Below are 21,750 nucleotides of genomic sequence, written 5' to 3' on the forward strand. Positions count from 1 at the left end.
AGGAGCGAGAGGTAGGGAGGTTAAAGTCCAGGGTCAGGGGTCAGGCTGCTGCGACCTTACTCTCAGCTTCAAGCGCTGTTTGTGACAATTTTCCGTGTCCCATTGCTTGCTGTTGTTGTGCGGATGCACCACTCAATCAGATTTCAAGGGCACGGGACCTTGGGTCTCTCCAGAGTCCGGTCAGTTTCTGCTCCTGTACAGCCTTGCCTCCCAGGGAGCCTGCTGGGGGAGGGCAGGAGCCATGGTCACAGGGGCTCCAAGTGCAGCGGAGCAGGTCCGGTATGGCCCATGTCCTGGTGTCCTGGCTGCAGTGGGCCCCTGTACAGCCAGTTCAGGCCACCGCAAGTGCCTTACAGAGGGCCTGCGTGCAATGGGCATCTCTTCCAAGGTGTTCTCCCGTAGGTGCAGGGACAGCTTCTTATCCATCTTCCTAACATGTATTTGTGAAGCAAGGAGGAGGGGCCGGTGTTGTGGTGCCCAGGTCAAGCTGCAGCTTGCGACACCAGCATCTCATATAGACATGGGGTCGAGTCTCAGCTATTCCGCTTCTGATCCAGGGCCCTGCTAATGGCCTGGGAAAACCAGTGAAAGCTATTCCCAGCCATCCATGTGGGAAACCAGGATGAAGAAGCTCTTGGCTCCTGACTTAAGCCTGGCCCAGCCTTGGGTATTGCAGCCATTTGGGGAGTGAACAGAAAAAGATTTCTCTCTCCCTCTCTCCCTCTCTCCCTCTCTCCCTCTCTCCCTCTCTCCCTCCCTCTATCTGTTCCTTTCTCTCTAACTCTGCCTTTCAAATAAATCAATAAGTAAGTCTTAAAAAAAAAAAAAGAAAGAAAAAGAGCAAGAGGAAGGAACGACGCAGACTAACACATCTCCCTAAATGGCGCTCGCCGGTGATCGCGCCGAGAGCCAGGTCTTGGTGCCGGTGGAGCTGACACCGGGGCAGAGCCACATGCCTCAGGACCTTCCGTGGTATTTGTAGGTGGTTGGCGGGGCCTAAGCAGTGGGAGGCTTGCTTTTTAATTGGGGTTTTTATTAAATTTATTGGTTATTAATTCTGTTACCAGAAAGGAATTTCACTGGACACAGTTCAGTTGTTGGGGGAGGGATTTCTCATGATTGCTGGTCAGTGACTGAGCCAGGCAGAAGGGCACACAGCAGAAAGCGCCCTCTCAGGTTCCCCAGGAAGCTCTGGTTGGGTGCCCACCACACGCGGGACCCCTTGGTGAGCCCCTTCCCCAGAGTGGTGCCCCGGCCCTGGTCAAGATCCCCTGGTAGAGCCCTGGCTGCCTTCCTAGGGACAGTTTCCCCTACTCCCTTCCACAACACCGCGCTGCAGTCAAGGAGCAGTGCACCTGCCCCCTGGCCCTGTGATCTATAGCAGGCACTTTGTCTCTCCTGCTTCTCGCGTGCTAACAAAGGCGCGGAAGGAAGGGGACCAGGCTGTTCTGTTCTGAGACCCCACACCCTCCGATCCTGGCTTCTCTCCAGCGCTTCACACGGTTGCCTGCCCCTTGCTGTGGAAGTCCCTTCTCCCAGCTCCTGTGCTTTCTGCCTCCTCCTCCACTGCCTCTCCTGTCTGTTCCTCCTGCACTGCTTCCCCTGCTGGGCCCTTGATCATGGCTAGCACCTGTCTTGGTGATCCCCTGCCTTGGCTCCCTGGATGACCAGGGTGACGATTTCTCTTCACGTCCCAGAGCCTGCTTCTGCCCTCCCTCACATGTCCCGGCCAAAGGCCCCCAAGTCTCCACTCCACTGGGGTGCCCCAGTCACGCCCATCATGTCTCAAGCCTGCACTCATTGTCCACCTGCTCAAGCCACTTGTCACCACGCCCCATACCTACATCTTGCGACCTCTGGGAGGCCATATGCGACTCGGCCCCTTCCTTTCCACAGTCTCTCCATGCTTCCTTGGAACCTGCGAGGAAGATCCACTGTCTGTGTGTGGACACAAGGCCTTTGTGACTGCTGCCTCCCAAGGTGTGGCTCGGCAGACTCGAGCCCAGGCGCTTTGACCTGGGGTGCGAGTGTCCCAGGTGGCATCCTCACCGCTGCACCAAGGCCCACCCAGCTGTGTTCTGTGTGTGTGTATGGCTCACTGCTGAGGGCAGAGCGCTCGCACGGTGATTGAGAGATCAGCCGAGTCCACTCGGTTTATTCCCTCCCACTGAGCGAGCCCTGTGCTTGTCTTGAATGGTCTCCTTGTCTCACCAACCCTCCACGTGAAGTTCACATGTGCAGTCCTCCCTGGCCCTTCCCCACCTTCCCCGCCTCAGGGAACACTGTCAGAAAGAACCTGCTGTGTGCCAGGTGTTCCAGAGCTCTGGCTCCCCGGTGACCGGTTACCACGAGTGCTCACCGTGTTCTGCCCACGACCATCTGGCAGCCGTGGCCTTCAGAACATCAGGCTTTGGTGTCGATGGTTGCTGATGACCCTGGGTTACTAATGCCTGTGATGGCTTCTCTGTCCCGGCTGTCCTTATCCAGCTGTCAGGAGAGTGTCTGCTGTGTCAGCCGTAGGCCATGGAGCTGGACTGTCTGCATGCCCACTTCCCTTGTGTGTTTAATATTTAGAGAAATACAGCGAGATGTCACAGTGACATTACGGAAGATGCTGCCGTGATAGGCATTTATCTATTAAAGGGATTCCGGTCTTGTCTGTGAGTCCATTGCGATTAATCCTGCAAGGAGAACTCAGACACATGGTTCTCAGAGCAGCCACGTTTAGATGGGCTCTGGCTGGGAGTGGTGTGTGAACGCTGGTGGGGCGGCCCTAGAGCTGCTGCCATGAGTGATCCTGGCTCAGCAGGGCTTGTGTTTTCCTGAGAGGCTCATACAAGGTTTCTGGGGTCATTGGAGAGGCCCCATGGGAAAGCTGAGACTAGCAAGTAGGATTGGGATAAGCCTCACACAGCACTGGGCATTTCCTGTTACTTACCTGAACCCTGGTAGGAGCAAGTTGGGGTTCCTGCTGACTGCACACAGCGAGGCAGGATCTGCAGGGGCTGTTTCTGGGCTGGCTCCTGGCTGACAAGAGAGAAAGGGGAGGATCGTGAGCTGAAAAGCTGTCAGCCAACCCTGTAGGCCAGCCAGGGCCTGGACCGGAGTGTGGGCCAGTCTGTTTCCCAGAGCACTGAGATTTACACACTAATGTGCTCGAATTTGTCAGACGAGATCGGCGTTTGGTGCCGCCATGGGTTAAGACGCTGCTTGGGTGCCCTCTTCTCACATCAGAATGCGTGGGGTCGGGTCCCAGCTCTGCTTCCCACCGGGTTTTGTTCTTTTTTTAAATATTTATTTATTTGAAAGGCAGAGTTAGAGAGGAAGAGACAGAGGGAGAGATCTTCCCTCTGCTGGTTCACTACCCAGATGGCCACAATGGCTGGAGCTGGACCGATCCAAAGCCAGGAGCTTCTTCCAAGTCTCCCACATGAGTGCAGAGGCCACGAACAGGGGCCATGACCTGCTGCTTTCCCAGGCACATTAGCAGGGAGTTAGATCAGAAGTGGAGCAGCTGAGAATCCAACTAGTGCTGATATGGGATTGCTGGCACTACAGGCGACGTCTTCACCATGACACCACAGCCCCGCCCAGCTTCTTCCTGACGCATCCTGGGAGGCACTGGGTGCTGGCTTAGATGCCTGGGTCCCTGCCACCCACGGGTGAGACTCAGATGGCGTTCCTGGCTCCTGACTTTGCTCCTGCCTATTGTGGACTGTTGGGGAGTAAACTATCAGATGGAAGATCTATTTCTATCTCTCAAATAAAAATAAGTGAATAGAAATGTTTAAGAATTGAAAATTAGGGGCTGGTGTTGTGGTATAGCAGGTTAAGCTATTTCTTGTGATGGGCAGCATCCCGTATCAGAGTGCCAGTGGGAATCCCAGATCCTCTGCTTCCCGTCCAGGCCCCTGCTCACCTGCACCCTGGCAGGCAGCAGGTCATGACCCCATACTTGGCCCCTGCACCCATGTGGGAGACCTGGTTGGAGTTCCTGGCTCCTGGCTTTGGACTGGCCCAGACCTGGCTGTTGTGGGCATTTAGGGAGTAAACAGCAGATGAAAGATAGATCTTTCTCTCTCTCTCTCTCTGCCTTTCAAATAAATAAATAATCCTTAAAAAAACAGAAAGCCTCTCCTTTAGAAAAAGAAAATTACAGCCCTAGAAACCCACAGAAGGGAGAATGGATGAGGCAGAGACACAGAAAGCCCCTGTCCCCTCGGTCACCTCCCAGATGCCCGCAACAGCCAGGGCCAGGCTAGGTGTCCAGGTCTCCCACGTGGGTGGCAGGGGCCCAGATACTGGACCCATCACTGATGCCTCCCAGGGTGCACATCAGTAGGAATCGACTTTTTAGTTACTTAAGATCCACAGGGCCAAATAAATGCAGCCTTCACGCTCAAAATAATGGTTCCCCCCTCCCTGCCCAGGCCCCAGGTCCCTGGGGGAGGGTTTAGTGGGACCAATTTGGGAATGCTTCGAAGAGTACACTAAACAGAGCCCAAGAACCGCTCTGTGCCCTTGTGTCGCCCAGTGACAGGCCCTGACTTCCTTCATGGAGCTCACGGTTGCCTTAGGTGGCGCCTGTCTACCTTTGCCTCCAATGGGGTTAGCAGTAAAATCCATCAAATCCTCACACTCCTCTCCCTGTTGGTGGCCCTGGAGAGCTGACCTGGCTGCTGCAGCCAAAGTCACAGCCCCTGCAGCTGTGTGTGCTGCTCCCCATCCTGACGGGAGCCCGACTGGACCCGTCTGCCATCCAGGGAGGGGGAGGGGGAGGGGAGGGAGAGCCCAGTGTGCTAGTTCTTGGCACTATCAGAGCTCACCCGCAGTTTCCTTGGTATCTGCTTCACGTTGTGTGCGTTTTCTGGACGTGTCCCTTCCTGGGCTGCAGGCTGGGCTCTTGCTTGCTGAGGGGGCTGCACATTCTCTCACCCTGCTTAGGGATGGGACTCCTGGTGAGGGAGGGCAGCCGCTGCAGCTAGTACCACGCCAACTCCAGTGTTCCTTCTCGCAACCACATACTCGGGACTGCACTGCACAGGGTCATGACTTTTCCAACAGTCCCTAACGGTGTTGGAGACGTCCTGCTCTCCAGCCTGTCCACACTTCGTGTTGTGCGCCCTCTGTGCTGTCTCAGCGTCACTGTGCCTCTCTCCCACCAAGCAGAGGAAGACTTTCCCATGACTTCGTAGAAAGACGCTAGGTAAACTAGACTTGCGTTAAAGCCTGGCTTGGTAACTTCGAGCAAGTTACCTTTAGAACCTCAGTTTGCTTATCTGCAGAATGGGGCAGTAGTACCTGTTTTGCATAGTTGTCCTGGTAAAGAAATGAGGTAACACATGTGAACAGCAGGGAGATAGGCAGAAAGACCCATCCAGTCACTTTTGCTTTGGGGTCTTCTTCCCAGGCCTGCCTCTCACCATCGCTGGAAAGGCAAGGACGAGCAGGTGGATCTGCTGCTGTGACAGCCAGGTTTGATGGGGTGCAGGAATTCTGGAGGGCGCATGGCCCCAGAATCAAACTCTGGGCATGCCGGGATGGCTGTGTGTGCTCTGCGCCACCTTCCTGGGCGTCTCGCTGCTGCATCAGACGAAGATGCTTAATGCAAGGAGCTGGCGCAGCGTAATCAATCAATGGCTCCTCCGGTGGTTTTCAGTTAATTTTTTTAAACAAGTGGATGAATGAACAAATTTGGCCTTGGGATGCCATTCAGCTCAGAGGTGGTGGCCATCGCAAAGAGCTTTAATAAAAGAGAGAGGTATTCTGGCACAGCGCACAGAGGCGAATGCAGACGCATGCCCTTGCCAGCACTGCGGACTGATCAGATGCCCTACTTTAATTGCTTCTTATGAATGGGGGGATGCAGGAAATGGAATTTTAATTTCTACATCCAAGCTATGCTCCGAAGGAGAAGGTCTCTGTGACCTTATGAGTCTGAGGATAGAAACTTGATGGCGCCGTGCTGAAGTTGGCGTGGAAGTCATATGGCTGCCACTGCTGCTTGTTTAACTCTTGCTCACGACTCCCCGGACTGTCGTCGCCCCTCCCGCCGTGGGAAGCACCTCGAGTGTCCCCCGCGCCACCGGAGCCTCTCTTTTCAGGCCTGAGTCCCTTCCTTCCTCACAGCACCTAAGTGGATGCTTGATCAACCTCTGATGGATCAGGGGCCTGAGACGCCTGTATGTGACCCAGAGCCAGTAACTCCTGTCTGCTCTAGGAAGCTCAGACACATAAGTAAGGGGTGATAGAAATGAGGTCACCTGTAAGAAGTATCTGAAACTATCAAGACACGTGAGAACGGGGACCGAACGCTCTGGAACCCTGGCTGACACTCAAGACGAGGGTGTGTGTAGATGTGGAAAAAGCCAGGCTTCACACAGGGACAGTGCTGAAGGGCACAGTTGTGAGGTGACGGAGTGCCCCTTGGATCAGTCCCACGTGGCAGAGACTGAGAACGAGGACAAGGCATCAGTGCTGACGACTCACTTATTGATAAAACCCAGTCTGGACTCTGCAGTTCAAGTGCTTTCTTGGAAGGCAGACTGGCTGATTCATGCGGCTCACCTGCGTGGGCCAGAGAGAAGCTTCTCCTCCGGAGCGTGATGGCGCCTGGGCTGGCTGACGCTGGACGAGTAGCTGAGGGGCCGTGAGAGGCTTGGCGTGCCCGCCGGCCCTTCTCACACCTGCTGGACTCTGTGGGGTCGAGGTGATGCACGTTGGCCCCAAATGAGCCGAGCAGTAGCCGACCCAGAGTCTGTGCTTCCCGTCCCCCCACCCTCCCTTGGCTGCATCCTTGCTCCCTGCACCTTGCGGGTCCAGGTCTGGAGCTGTACGACTTGCAGTGTGCAGCAGTGGCCCTGATGGCCCTCTCCTCCCTGGTACCCCGTCGAAGCCCCACCCTTCCTCCTCCTCGTTCCCCCTCCTCCAGGAAGCCTTACTGTCACAGCTCCCGCAGATCGGGGGTCTCCCGGGCCACCTCCTTGGAACTGACCCTAGTTGGCTCCATGTGTCTGCGTGGACGCAGGTTGACTGGAAGCCTCACGGCAGAGTTGGTACCCTTTCCTTCCCAGTCACTGTGATGGTCACTGGCACCCAACCAGAAGTCTAGATCCTCGTCTCTTCGTTGTCAGCTCCGAGATCACAGCAGGATTCCAGCCTCTCCTCTGCCCACCCTCTGCATGGCCCAGGCCTGTCTCCCTAGATCGGGTGCCGCCCTCTCTCACCTGCACAACCTCCCACGCCCCCAGCTCACTTCCTGCTTCCACTTTCTCCCTTCCGTCTTCACAGAGCATGCATAAAATGCTGCCACGCCTTCTCACTGTTTCAGTCAGCAAGACAGTCCCCAGATTGCTCAGCTCATGGGTGTCATTCCTCAGCTTCCTGGAATCTGAATCCCTTTCTTCCTTGTGCGATAGCTCAGCACTGCGGAGTCTTAGTAGGAGGCAGGACTGTGCCTTCTCCAGTGAGTCAGTTTGCACCCTAGAGGTGGTATCATTGCTTTCTCAGATGACTGAGCCCATGTCCCACCTTCAGTGTGTGAAATGAGGGTGAGTGCGTGTGCTTGGTGAGAGTACCAGTGAGGAGTCCCGATTGTTGAGGCTGAGCCCATGTCCCACCTTCAGTGTGTGAAATGAGGGTGAGTGCGTGTGCTTGGTGAGAGTACCAGTGAGGAGTCCCGATTGTTGAGGCGGAGCCCATGTCCCACCTTCAGTGTGTGAAATGAGGGTGAGTGCGTGTGCTTGGTGAGAGTACCAGTGAGGAGTTCCGATTGTTGAGGCGGAGCCCATGTCCCACCTTCAGTGTGTGAAATGAGGGTGAGTGCGTGTGCTTGGTGAGAGTACCAGTGAGGAGTTCCGATTGTTGAGGCTGAGCCCATGTCCCACCTTCAGTGTGTGAAATGAGGGTGAGTGCGTGTGCTTGGTGAGAGTACCAGTGAGGTGTTCCGATGGTTCAGGCTGAGCCCATGTCCCACCTTCAGTGTGTGAAATGAGGGTGAGTGCGTGTGCTTGGTGAGAGTACCAGTGAGGAATCCCGATTGTTGAGGGTTTGCATATCGAGAGTGGGTTCATTCACGTCATTTCCCGCACGTTTCCTCTGAGGGCATCTGGAAGTCCTTCATTCATCAGGATCTGGAGAGAGAAGCCTCTCCACTGTGGGCAGACAGACAGCTGTCTGTCCTGGGAACCCCACAGGTGAAATCTTTCTCTGCTTCAGGGAGGCCGGAAGGCAGCTGCCAGGGCAGAGGCTGAGAAGGAAAGGAGACCCTGAGAGAGTGCAGGTCCTGCCTGTAGGAGAAGAGTTCACCTCGGGGGTGTGGGGTGGTAGATACGTGATGGATCGTAAGACAGGGGGAGGTAGATGGCTGGGTACAGAGAGGTGGGTCGGTAGAGATGCATTCCTTCAAGGTCCCTGTTCATAGATTCCTTTAAGGCCCTACTTCCCATTAAAGATTCAATTTATACTAAGTGGAAAAGAAGCGGCCCAGCTGATGCACACAGACCTGAGCAGAGCCCAGGCGGAGCTGCTGCCCGCCCCCCCCCCCCCCCCCAGGGCAGAGCTAGTTCTCGAGGCCTGTAAGTGAAGGGAAGACCTCTGAGAACCCTGCACTGAGCTCACGAGTGGGCACGAGGCGCCCACTCTTCCCCTGAAGAAGGGTGGGTGTGAACTAGGGTGACAGTGTTCTGAGGCCAAGCCAGTACCAGGCCTTCTGAAAGGTCACTTGGGCCCTGGCCTGAGCTAGCTTTGATCTCTGGTGCCTGAAACAATGCTGCAGTTCATCAAGCAAAGTGCAGAATTGGAGAGGTCAGGAATTCAGTGGAATAAGTATTTATTGACCAACGACTTCCTGATAAGCACTGTTGTAAATGCAGGGATATAGAGACCTCCAGAAGCTTACGTTGCAGTGGAGAGAGATAATAAATAAATAGACACACACATAAGTTAATTTCAGGGTCTGTGAGGTGCTCTGAAAAGGATAAAGGGAGGCAGAGATGACAGTGACTGGGAGCAGCTGCCAAGCCCTGAACTCGGTCGCCTGAATATCGAGGAAGAGTCAGTCAGGGAGGCGCAGCAGACGGCCTAGGGGGCGGGGCAGGGGCCGCACAGTCCCCAGAGAGAACGAGGCCGGCACAGACTGCAGTGAGGACATGAGGTCGGCTCTCAGGAGTCCTGTCGCCGGCATCAGAAATGTGGATTTCATTCTAAGTCATTGAGAACTGCAGCTTGGGGTGGTGTGATTTGACTCACATTTAGAAATGCTGCCCTTGATTCTGAGTAGAATGAGACTGAGAAGGGTGGAGCATGAGAACCATCTAGAAGTCAGAGAAGGGTGGTGATGGTGTAGACAGATGGCTGAAAGAGCAGTGACTGTGGGATGTAATCAGACATACGTTTCATAGGCAGGGCCTATAGAGCTTATGGGTGTTAGCTATGGACCTGGGAGTGGGATGGAGGAACATATCAAGACTTCTAGTCTGAGAGACAGATAGGTCCCTGGCTGGTGGGAACCTTGCTTGGAAAGGGCAGGTTTGCTGAGGGAGGAAGCAGAAATGAACAATTCTGTTACATTTAGTTAAGGAGCTTGTTGACATTCAGATGGAGACAGTGGAAGTCAGGAAAATATGTGAGGTCAATGGGGACATCCAGGCAAATATGCCTGCTTGAATCCCTGTTCCTCTGTCTCCTTCTGTCTCTACATCCATCCATCTGTGACCAGTCATCCTTCTCTCCACCACATTTTTTAATTTATTTATTTGAAAGGCAGCGTTAGAAAGGGAGGGAGAAAGGGGGAGAGAGAGAGAGAGAACGAACAAATGAACGAACGAACCTCAATGGCCGGAACTGAGAGAGAGATTTTCCATCCGCTGGTTCACTCCCCAAATGGCCTCAATGGCAGGAAGTGGGCTGGTCTGGAGCCAGGATATTATTCTGGGTCTCACGTGGCCGTAGGGGCCCAAGTACTTGGGGCATCTTCCGCTGCTTTCCCAGATGCATTAACAGGGAGCTGGATTGGAAGTAGAGCAGCCAGGACTTGAACCAGCACCCATATGGGATGCTGGCGCTGCAGGTGATGGCTCTGCCTGCAATGCCACAGTGCTGGCCCCTGTCCATATTTATCTATCATCCATCCATCCATGTACACACATGTATGAGGTGACTTCAAAAAGTTCATGGAAATGGGAATTAAAATGAGTTTATTTTGATGCTAGAATTTCAATGCCAGTTTTTTTCAGGATATGTGGGGAATGTGTATTATGAAAAAAGTAAGTATGGATTTCAAATAAGCTTTTGCAGCAAATGAACGTATCCATTTGAATTCATTTCCTAAGGACTTTCTGAAGTACCCGCATGTGTGTGTGGGTGTGTTCTATGCACATAATGTTGAGAGTCCTGGCTAGGGTAGACAGCCCAAGGAGAATGTGAGCACGGGTGCCACACAGAATCCTGAACCCTCTGCACTCAGTGGTCAGAGATCTGAAGGAGAAGCCGCATCACTATAGGACCAGAGGTGGTAGGTCCAGTGACGCATGGAGTTTTGACTCAAGTCTGCCCTGTTACGCTCAATAGAACACTAACTCTATCCCATCACATTTCCCCGGGCTGCAGCTGACTGATCTGACACACATGACCTGGTCTGCAGAGTGCAGACCAAGTGACCGTCCTGCCTATCTCCCTGCTTCTCAACAGAATACCCAAAAGCAACCTCATTGCATTAGACTCGAAAGACACACAGGCATGGGATCTGTAGCCTCCCGACTCTGCTGTGGCTTGCTGATGTCTCTTGGCGAAGGATGGTCTTTTATTCGGTCATTCAAATGGAGACTTCAGCTTTTGTTGGTGTTTAAGATGTCCGTGACTTACTGAAGCAGATTAGTGCATCCCTGATGCCTAGTACACAGTACTAAGTTTTTAAAAAAGACTTTTCCTAGTCTCATTAAACAGAGAACACTGGAATTAACTCGTTTGCATCTGGAAGGGACTGTGATGCATGTTCTCAAATTTCCCACAGTATTAGGACTTTAACTCTGGGCCACAACGCTGTCCAGAAACGTTGACTTCTCCCTGTCCCTGGTAGAATCATGCTAGCAATTAAATTACAGTGTTTGCTGCTGTGGAAGGGGTGGATTTAGGTGCACGAGGGAGAAGCATACAAACCTGGAGCTCTTAAGACGAGGCACTGAAAATATGGGGCACATCCCAGTGGTGACACTGTGGGGCTCTGACAAAACCACGTCCCCTGTGCTTCTTGCCTCTGCAGGTTTGGGAGGCAGTCCACACAGTATGTGTGTGTGAGCCACCCCAGGAGTCAGGAACTCCATCCAGGTCTCCCACGTGGATGGCATGTGCCCAAGCACTTGAGCCATCACTGCTGCTTCCCCGGCACACCAGTGTTGAAGTTGATTTCTTTCTGAGAGGATTCGTTTCTGAGAGGAGGAGCGTGGTGGGGGCAAGAGGCGCAGAGTCACCACACAGACCCCGGGAGTCAGGTGAAAGCAGGCCAGAGGCCAGCAGCCCGCAGACGCATTTATTTCAGTTGCTACAGCAGCTTATATAGCCAAGGCAGCCAATCCAGTCAAGGGGCGGTCTATGCCCTAACCAATCACAGCCTGTTGCCAGGCAGTTTCCAAAGCCATCCGATCACAGCCTGTTGCCAGTCAGGCTCTGTCGTCATGTGGTTTCTGAAGCCATCCAATCATGGCCTGTTGTCAGGCAGTTTCTGTTGTCAGTGGCCATCTTGGCATGACCTTTTCACCTTCTCATTCCACCACACACCAGCAGGGAGCTGGATTGGAAGTGGAGCAGCCAAGACTGGAACTGGGTACTGGCACATGGGATGCAGGCATCATAGGCATTGAACTCCATGTGCCACACCCTCTTTCTCTGCATCTGGCTTCCATTATGACTGCTTTCTCTTTGTCATGACTGAAAAAGAAACTTCATATACCAACTTGAACTCAGACTTTTTACTGAAACTCATGATCACTCATGGCTGTCCATACACCTGTGTGTCCACTGTGTATAGAGTGTTTAGCCTCCCCACTCCGCCCCCGCTCTATGCTGCTGCCCGGGGCCCACTCTCACCCCCTGGGTGCAGCTCTCCTGTCTTTGTCCCATTGGTTCCACATGCCTCCCCAGTCCCCTTCCTACCCAACCACTGGGGGCCACACACACCCAGGGGCCCGGAGCTCCTGCTTCTCCCATTTCCAGCCCCCTGCATCACATTAGGGCCTCATCCTTGTGTCCCACAGCTGCCTCTGGCACTCTCCGTGGTCTCTGGGTCTTTGTCCCCTGTGCAGTTCATGCTGGCTTCCAGGGATGGGTGTGCTCTGAGGCGAGAGCGAGAAAGAGGGGCGAACAGAGGCACTGTGGCCCATCCTGGGTTGGGGGGTGGTGTTTGCCCTTTCTCAGCCACACTGGTCGAGTGCGACGGTGACAGGGATCACTGAGCTCCGTATGCAGGCAGGAAGTTCTCTGGGTTTGCTCTTTCCTTGGCCAGTTATCTGCAGGGGGAGAAAAATGAAGAAAGACAAAGAAAACAGAAACCCGCAAAATGGATTAGGTCTGAGACTGGAGGGGACTTCATTATTTTTAATGTCTCAGGGAAAGATCTTTTTTTCTCTCTACATTTACCAGACTAATCCCAATAATGTCTTTTAAACAATTAATTCTAGTTTCAAAAGCCTTCTACTCTGCAGTTTGTCCAGAATTAAGTGACCATTAGAAGGCATTCGCTTAGAAATGAGTGCCCTAATTACTCCTGAAAGTTAGCAATAAAAGGAGAAGGGAAAAAAAAGCCCCAGTTTCTGAGCCATCAGCAAGCCAGTGTCCCAGCTGCCCCTTGCCGCCGCTCTGTCTCCCTGCACCAGAAGCGTCCGTCCAAGGATGCATGTGGGCTCTGGCACCTGCCAGAAGTGAGCTTGCCCAGCTCTGGAAAATAAGTGCATGGGAAGATGGTCAGTGTGGGCACTTGACCCTGGCCCAGTTGCCAGGCAACCCCAAAGCGACAGACGACGGTGACACTGTTGCTCAGACAAGTGTTGCAGGCATGCTGCTCTCTGTGGCAAGTGTGCCTGTGTCAGCAGCAGCGTTGTCACTTCTCTGTCAGAGCTGAGGATGCACCAGCTAGGTGGGCTGGTGGGCGTTCTGCCCCTGACTCCAGGGGAGACTGAGGGACTGTGTTTCGAGCACATCCTCTTCCGGGTGAGGGTGGTCACTGCCATTCCTCTCAGGTATGGAGAGGACTGCGCAGGCTGCCTGATGGAGCCATGTCCTCTTGGGGGAGTCATTCTGTGTGCCCTCGGGTGGCCAGTGTGCACCTGTTGGGTGGGCTTGTTGGCAGGGCTCACAGCCTTCACGTCTGCTTCACAGGTGATCCCGGCAGCCCCAGGTCTGTTCTTGGAAACCCACGTGTTCCTGAAAGGGATTGGGATCTGCAGGGGAGTTGTGTGGAACCATGGATGCTTTGGGAACGTAGAACAGGGCTTGGGCTCATTTGGACCTCATCCTAAGGATTTGTGGTGCAGGAGCAGAGTGCAGCGAATTGCTTGTGTTTTGCTTCAGGTTTCACCCTGCAGGTGGCATTTCTCCTGTCAACATGGCCTGTGTGCGTCCTTGCTGATAAGGGGGACTTCTGAGGTTGTGGACTTGGATGGACTCGGGGGCCAGTCTGGTGTGAGGTTGCTTTCCTCCCTCACTGATGTGTGCAGAAGGAAGCGGGAGCAGGGGCTGCCTGTTGAGTGGTTTCCCTGTCCCCGTGTTCCTGCCTGGGAGCTCCCTGCTGTGGGACATCCACCACTCCCTTCTGCTTCAGAACCATCTCATGGCACAGCCATTCCGCGGGGTCAAGGGCAGGAAGGACGTGGTGCAGTGCTGGATGCACGGGGAGCCAAAGCTGTCCATGCCGGCACATGAAGCTGTGTTGGCGCATGACCAGAAGCTTGGCCAAGGAGAGAGGTGCCCCGAGAAGCAGCCTGGAGGACAGCACGCTGCTTCCATGCTGCCGTTTGGTTGGGACCCTGGACTTCAGTCCCGTGAGAGCGCGTTGACTTGAGCGCTGCACCTGCCGGCCTGAGGAAGTCTTTGATGTCGCGTGCCCGGTGTATGGGTCCGTGCTTGCATCACGGGGAGCCCACACCAGCCAGGAACTCGCCACGCTCTTTCATCTCAAAGTGTTCTTGGAGCAGCATTTGAGAAGTAAATGCCAGCCTATTATTTTGCCTTGTAGCAAATTAGAAGTAGGTGAAACCATGGTGTCGGGTGGCCTTTGCCTGCAGAAGCCGAGTTGCCCAGAGAAGAGAAATGAGTATCTTTCTTTTCTTTTCTTAATAAGTATCATTTCTCTGAACTGCAGTGTGGGTGTAAGGGCTCAGGGCTAGGGAACTCGAAAGTTTTGGGAGACTGGAGGTATTGTGCCCAGGAAACTCACTTCAGCTCCTTCAGGGGGGCAGTCAGATGCGAGCATGTTGTGAATTCAACACACATTAATCATTCAGCCCCACGAGGGAATTTTCTGTTCCTTGCTTTATCCGTCATTGAAAAAAATTCACAAGCCCTACATTATTCCATTTATTCTATGGTTATAAATAATGAAGTGCAATTTGTGACTCTGTGGTTTCTAATGCATTCAGATTGACTTAGAACATGATGGAAAGGAGCAAGCCTGGCATGGACTGCAGGTCTGCGAAGAACTGGAACTCCCCAGCCAGCGCCGGCCCCCCATGCAGGGCTCAGAGAGGATGCTCAGATCTCTTCAGGAGCCTGGGCCGGAATGGGGTGGGTCCCTTCGTTAGGTGTGTCCCCGTGGGTGCCCGCAAGGCCAGTTCTCCGCACCTCAGACCTGCAAGCTGGGACAAGAGCTCTGGAGACATCAAAAATGGAAATATCTTGAGTCATCTTTGGCTAGAGATTTGGGGGGAAAAAAAAACAGAAATCCTTCAGTGCAGAAGAGAACCCGAGGGTGAAATTTTGAAGCTGAGGACTGTTGCTGTGAGTTGGAGTGACAACAATATGGTCAAGGTTTGTTTTTCACAGTTGGGTTCACACTTATTTCAGGGCTCGGGGAAAAAATGTGTTCTTGAAATAAAGCTGAGCTCGTGCAGAGACTGCGAGCGTGCATCTTAGGAAGCGTCTTCCATTGGGCCTCGGGTTCTCCGTCAGGTGCAGCCCTCGGCACACCAGCTGTAGAAGCTGATTTTCCACATCTCCCATGCCAACTTCCAAACAGGCCTCAGCCTGCGCCTGCTGGCTGAAGTGCAGATGCCGATGAAGTCATTGCACCTGCAGGTGCCGGGGGGAGGCCACGTGTTCCTGAGACCGCATCCCTGCCCCCTGACTCTTTGCTGCTGGCCCTCAGCCCCATGTGGAACCTCTGGGCTTGGTTCAGGTGGTGCTCACGCCCACAGGTGAGGGATCCAAGGGATCCAAGGTGACTGGCCTCCTCCCTGAAGCATCAGTGGGACCCCAGGGCATCCCTGCACACCATTTCCGTGCTGCCCAGAGCAGTGTCTGAGATCAGAGACTTGGAGCCCAACGGCTGGCCTGGACTTGTCTCTGCCACTTGCTGGTCCTCGGAGCTCAGCTCCCGTTCCGAGCTTGGAGCTGACACCAGGAAGCTTTCATCCCACTGTCCAGGGGAGCACCGTTACTAGCACATCCTCCCCAGTCCCACATGTTCTCAGCTGCAAAAGAGGTAAAGCAGCGCCCCTTGGAGAAGGCGTTTGGTGGAGCAGTTAGGTCTCTTCTTGGGTTGCCTGCACCCGGGTTCAAGTCCCCGCTCCTCTGCTTCCCATCCAGTGTCCTGCAGATGCGCACCTGGGAGGCATCAGCTGATGGCCCAAGTACTTGGGCCTCTGCCATCCATGTGGGAGACCTGGGTGGAGTTCCCAACTCCTGGCTTCGGCCTGGCCCAGCCTTGGCTGTTGTGGGCATTTGGGGACATGAACCAGTGTATAGAAGATCTTTTCCTCTCTGCCTTTCAAGTGAAGAATGAAGATAAGTTTTGGAAAAAATTTATAAGGCAGTATCCCTCCCTAGGTGGTGTAAGGATTCCATTAGCTATGATGTAAGGGACCCACATGGAGCCTGGCATGGGATAAGTGCTGACCGGGCGGGAAGCACTGTTCTCAGAATTGCTTCCCATTGCTTCCCCAGAGTTGACTCTTGTTGTATTTCGAATACTTTTATGTAACTAGTTTTCCTGGAATTATCAGTTAACAAAATGCGCTGGGAATATCTCTCTTTCTTTCTTTGCTTTTATGATTGACAGGTAAAAATTAGAAATATTTTGGCTTACAACATGATGTTTTGATGTATATATATGAGAATACTTCAAAAAGTTCATGAAAATGGAATTAAAAGTTGCAAAAAGTTTTTGAAATCTATGCAAAGGTCTTCAAAAAGTTCATAGAAAATGCATTTTATGAAAGAACTATGGATGGATTTTAAATGTTTTTGCACCAAAACTTAATTTTTAATCCCACCTTCAAAACTTCGGCAGCACCCTCATTCCTTGTGGAGTGACTGAGTCAGCTTTTTACTAAGTATACATCACATAGCAGTGTACTTCAACAGTTTATAGAAAACCATATTGTGAAAAATGAGGCATGAATTTAAAAAACTTTTTGCACCTAAATGTATCTTTTAATTCTGTTTTCCATGAACTTTTGGAAATGCCCTCATAGGTGGGTGTATGTGTGTGTGTGTGTGTGCGCGTGTGTCCGTTTGTGCATGTGTGCGTGTGCGTGTATGTGTGTGTGCGTGTGTCCATGTGTATGTGCGTGTGTGTGTGTTCGTGTATGTGTGTATGTGTGTGTGTGTGTGTGTGTGTTTTCAGAACACTCAGAATCTGCTCTTAGTGTTGTCAAGACTGTGGTCTGCTGACATTAACTGCAGATGTCATGGCATATAAAGACTCTCTGGAACCTCCTCCTGCCCCATGGAAGCTCTGTACCCCTGGGGACCCCAGTTCTACTCTCCATTTCCATGAGCACCACTTACCTGTGTCCAGGAATGACATTGATGGAGACACTGCTGTCTCTCACCGACCATGATGGCCTCAAGTTTCCTCCAGGTTCTTAAAATGTCAGGATTTCATTCTCCTTTAAGGCTGAATTGTGTGGGCCAGCGCCGTGGCTCACTAGGCTAATCCTTTGCCTGCGGCGCCGGCACTCAGGGTTCTAATCCCTCTTGGGGCACCGGTTCTGTCCTGGTTGCTCCTCTTCCAGGCCAGCTCTCTGCTGTGGCCCGGGAGGGCAGTGGAGGATGGCCCAGGTCCTTGGGCCCTGCACCTGCATGGGAGACCAGGAGAAGCACCTGGCTCCTGGCTTCGGATTGGTGCAGCGCGCCGGCATAGCAGCCATTTCAGGGGTGAACCAACAGAATTAAGACCTTTCTCTCTGTCTCTCTCTCACTAACTCTGCCTGTCCCAAAAAAAAAAAAAAAAAAAAAAAGGCTGAATCATGGCATTCACACGAGGATACTTCAAAAGGTCAGGGGCAATGTAATTAAAAGTTAAGTTCATTTTGGTGCAAAGGGTTGAAGTCCATGTGTAGTTCTTTCCTCAATGTGCATTTTCCGTGGGGTTTTTGAAGGCCCTGCATGTGTGGTGCAAGGCTGATCCCTTCCTTTGGCAAGGTGACATCCGGTGTCCCCAGCACCGTTTATTAAAGATGCTATGCTTTCCCCACTGTTGTCCTTGGTGCCTTTGTCACTGATCAGTCTGCTGCAAAGGGATGATTCTCAATGTGGCTCTGATGCTCTCTGTCTCTCTCATTCATTTTTGTTGCCTTCTTAGCTACTCCTCAGCTTATATGATTCTATTTTTTTAAGATTTGTTTATTTTGAAGGAGTTAGAAGGAGAGACAGAGACAGAGATCTTCCATCTACTCTTTCCAATAGTTCCCTCCCCAGATGGCTGCAATGGCTAGCACTGGGCCAGCGCGAAGCCAGGAGCTTTATCCCGGTCTCCCACATGAGTGCAGGGGCCCAAGCTCTTGGGCCATCTTCCACTACCTTCCTAGGTACATTATCTGGGAGCTGCATCAGAAGTGGAATGTCTAGGACACAAAATGGCACCTATATGGGATGCCAGTGTCGCAGCTGGTAGCTTTACCTGATTTGCCACAATGCCAGCCCCAGTACTTTTTTCTTTTTAAATACCTCTACATACTTGCTTCCACAATTAAAATACGAAGTTGGCCAGTTTATCCCAGGCATGCCCAGTTACCTCTGCCCCTCTGAATTCCCAGTTCATGTCTGTAACGTGGACGTCCTCCTCCAGACCTGCATGATGCTTCCCATACAGTAAATATTCGGAGATGAGTGGGGTTTGTGTTGTTCCTGCCCTAGCTGGTCATCACACGCCTGTGTCTGCAATGCTCGTGACTCGTGGTTGCCAAGTCAGTTTGCTGGTACTTACTGCACTTCACAGGCATCCGAGAACGCTCACACCCACCCACATAGGGAGGTGCACACCACCTCGCTTTATTCTGGAAGCCTGACTGCACCGGACTGACTTTCTCTCTCCTCCACTTTCCATTCTCACCCCTCAACCAAAAGGCAAGGTTTGCGAGAGCCACGTTCCTGGGAGCTGTGAACTGGTACATCCTGGTACTGAAACTGTGTGGTGGAAGGCGTTGTTTCCTTGGTAGCCCGTACCTTTGCTGACACACACCGCCAGTATCTGGGCTCTGTAACTGTTGAGCTCAGACGACTGGGCCCCATTAAATAGCACAGAGTCTATGTTGGAATCCCTCTGAGTCAATTCTAGGGCTTCCCTGTTTTGTTGCCAGTGACTCATTTAGGAATGAGTGTAATCTAGGCTTGTACAACAGTTGTCTTTGCTCCCAGGAAGGGGTGGTGTGATGTTTGGATCTGTGCAGCAATCCTGGTGTCACAAGGGCCAGCTCAAGAGTACAAGTTAATACTCTGATAATGGCAGAGCAGGAGGGAGGGAAGCGCAGGGGTCTTCACATAGCCCAGCTGCTCCTGATTCACCACCTCCAGAGCCACCTGCTGTCCAGGTCTTGTCCGTGTTCTTGTGTGAGATCATCCACACAGGCCATTGTAGCCTGGGCATTCGTGCTCTACAGCTGAAAGCACGCTGGCCCAGGAGCCATGCCTGTTTGTTAGCTGCCTGGCTGCCTGTTGGTGAACTCACCTCCAGACGTTGGCTAGGAGAGGCGGGGGGACAGCATCGTTCAAACCGTCAGGAAAACGAAGTTTGCTGTTTTATGGCCGCCTTTGGGTTAGTGGGCAGGGGGAGTCTGAGTCACGGGAAAATCACAACAAGAGCAGCTTTCCAGTCATCCCTCAGTGCCACTTCTTAGCCGAATCATGCAGTTAAACTGCTCAGTGCTCACCACACTGAGCTTGCTGAGCTGGCCTGGAAGAGTGAGCCTGGGCTGCCGAGGCCCCGTCCCCTCCAGGGCCACCCGCAGTGGGGCTGTGTGGCAGGAGCTGTCGGGGCAGTTTGCCACCCTGAGATGGTCACCCTCTTTCCACCTTGCCCCTGCGGCAAGGCGGTCTGCCCACTCTGGTCCGTGCCTCGGGTGGCCTGTCTAAGGGAGCTTGGCCTTCTCACCTGGAGTATGGCAGTCACTCCTGCTCAGGGACTGCGCCTGTGCGAGGGCTGTGCTCTCTGTGAGGCACAGCAGACCGTGTGTCTCCCCTGCCTGTGATCTTTTCATGACTGCCTGCCCACTATTTATGGACCTGTGCAAGCCACCTGATGCTCTCCTGGACGGGCGGATCTCTCACCCTTGTCTGCCAGAGACCTAAACACCGACCTGCTTCACACCAGAAGCTTCTAGAACATGACCATGGCAACCACCTCCATGTCTTTCCTGTTGCTCCTCTCTGGAACGCTCTCTCCTGGTCCTCCCTGCACCGTCCACATCCTTCTCCAAGTTACGTCTTCAGTGGACTCTGAAGCCTCCCCGGATGCAGAATTAGGATCCACTTCCCCTTGTGCGCCTTGGTTGGAGCCCCTATCTCCCACCACATCCTGAGCAGCTCTGGACAGCCCTCACCTGCGTCCTACCCCGGGCCCTGCCCGCTCGTGGTGCACACCGTGAACGGAAGTGGAAGGGGCCAAGTGGCGAGAATGAAACGTCTGCTGCGATTTCTGATGCAGTGGACTTGTTGCAGGTTTGGGGATCCCGGGAGCAGGAATTGGATGCAGGTGTGGGGGCAGCAGGTGTGCGTGGCAGGGCCGAGGACGCTGGCCGGCTCGTGCCTTCCTGCGCTCACACATCAAGGTGCTCTCCACCACTAGTGGCTGCTCAGTGAAGCCTAGGGGGTAACTGTTCTCACTGCTTCCTCTCTTGTTGGGAGTCTGGAGACAGAAGCACCGAGTCATGGAGTTGCAAGCTCTCCCAAGAACTCCAGGTCCTCACTGGCGCTGAGACCGGGAGGTTTAGGAAATTCCTGTCTGGGGCCTCTTCTAGCTTCCGCTGCAAACAAAGGGCGAAGTTTTCAGTCACTCCTTGAGCCAGCGTCCACATCCCTGTTGACAAATAAATCTTTTCCTGTCTTCTTGTGGGGCTCCATGTTGCCTTCCAGCACCCATCATTCAATGCCTGCTTCCAGTTTTTCTCAGGAAGGCCACCTGGGTTTGTCTTGGACACAGCACTGCACCTGCAGGCAGGAAAGGTGGCCCCCAGGGAGCCTGTAGATCAGGTCTTTTCACAGTGCTTTGTGCTGTGGATAAACAGGCCCTCTTCACCCTGGCCGCCGTAGTTAGAGGAGAACGGGCCATCCCTGGGGGGGGATGGGCCTTCCAGTGATCGACGTTTGAGTGATGCTTACTGGTTCATTCCTGTCTCCATGATAACCAGCTTCATCAGGTGGAACAGCCAGAGTGACCTGGGACAGCTTTGCTCCCCCAACCAGCAGGTTTCAGGAAAGTGACCTTTGGCTTGCTCACCATGCCTGGGCTCAGCTCAGTTAGAGAGGCAGCTGGTGGCTGCACAGGTGGGATCTGCTGACAGTGCTGTGTGCCTGGGTGGTCGCGAGGCCGGTGTGGGCATGTGAAGGGGACCTGGGGGTGCTCAACAACCCCGTCTCAGCAGGGTGGCACCTTCAGGAAAGGGGCGCCACTCCCATGCCCCTCGGAAGCCAGCACACAAAGCGTCCTGCAGTTCCTTCAGTGTATCAACTCCAGGAAGCGGGACAAACAGGAATGATAAATGCCTTGTGTGCCTTGGCTTCCAAGCAGGAATCAGGGCGCAGGCGGGGCGAGTGAGTTTTCCTTGGGTCCGAGCCAACCAAGTGAAACCCCAGGAACCCGGTCTCCAGCTGTGTCATGACCGCACAAGATGCGATGCTGTGGACTTGAGATCTGGGCTGTCGTTCATGGGGGCAGAGACCCCTGGGCATGCAGGTCTGGGGCGGCCTGCAGAGTGTGGTCTAGTTCCCCTTGCTCTGATCACAAGCCCTGTGTGCTGAGTCAGTGTTTGTGCCGAGGTATCCTGGTCTGAGAACACGGGCATGGCACCTGACAAGCTCTCTGCGTGTGCTCCTCTGCCCCAGGAGGCGATGGAGCGCACAGCCGCACCTCGGACGTCGTCATCAACAGGCTCAGTGCTGAGAAGAGGCAGAGTCAAGAAAGACACGGCAGGAGTGTAGGACACAGAGGTAGCTGTGCTGACTGTAGCAAAAAGTAGGTCTGAAGAAATCACCTGCTCAAAAGTGTGGGGACAGTTTGCAAATGGAACTGGGGTTCTCTTTATAGCTTCTGTCTCCACTTTC

At 53.4% G+C, this 21,750-nt stretch overlaps 1 long non-coding RNA gene across 32 annotated transcripts in view; it reads left to right on the forward strand.

Moving 5' to 3' along the window:
* The window catches only part of LOC103352362 (uncharacterized), a 185,709-nt gene that overhangs the window by 7,727 nt on the left and 156,232 nt on the right, over positions 1–21,750 (forward strand). The window contains exon 1 of one of the 32 annotated variants that reach the window (XR_011381758.1): positions 11–21,661. The exons of the other annotated variants lie outside the window; for them this stretch is intronic. This is a non-coding gene — a long non-coding RNA (uncharacterized lncRNA). Of the gene's footprint in view, positions 1–10; positions 21,662–21,750 lie in introns of those variants that run through there. 32 annotated transcript variants of the gene reach the window in all.

The sequence above is a fragment of the Oryctolagus cuniculus genome, chromosome 13, assembly GCF_964237555.1.
Source record: "Oryctolagus cuniculus chromosome 13, mOryCun1.1, whole genome shotgun sequence".
In the NCBI taxonomy this organism is placed as follows: domain Eukaryota; kingdom Metazoa; phylum Chordata; class Mammalia; order Lagomorpha; family Leporidae; genus Oryctolagus; species Oryctolagus cuniculus.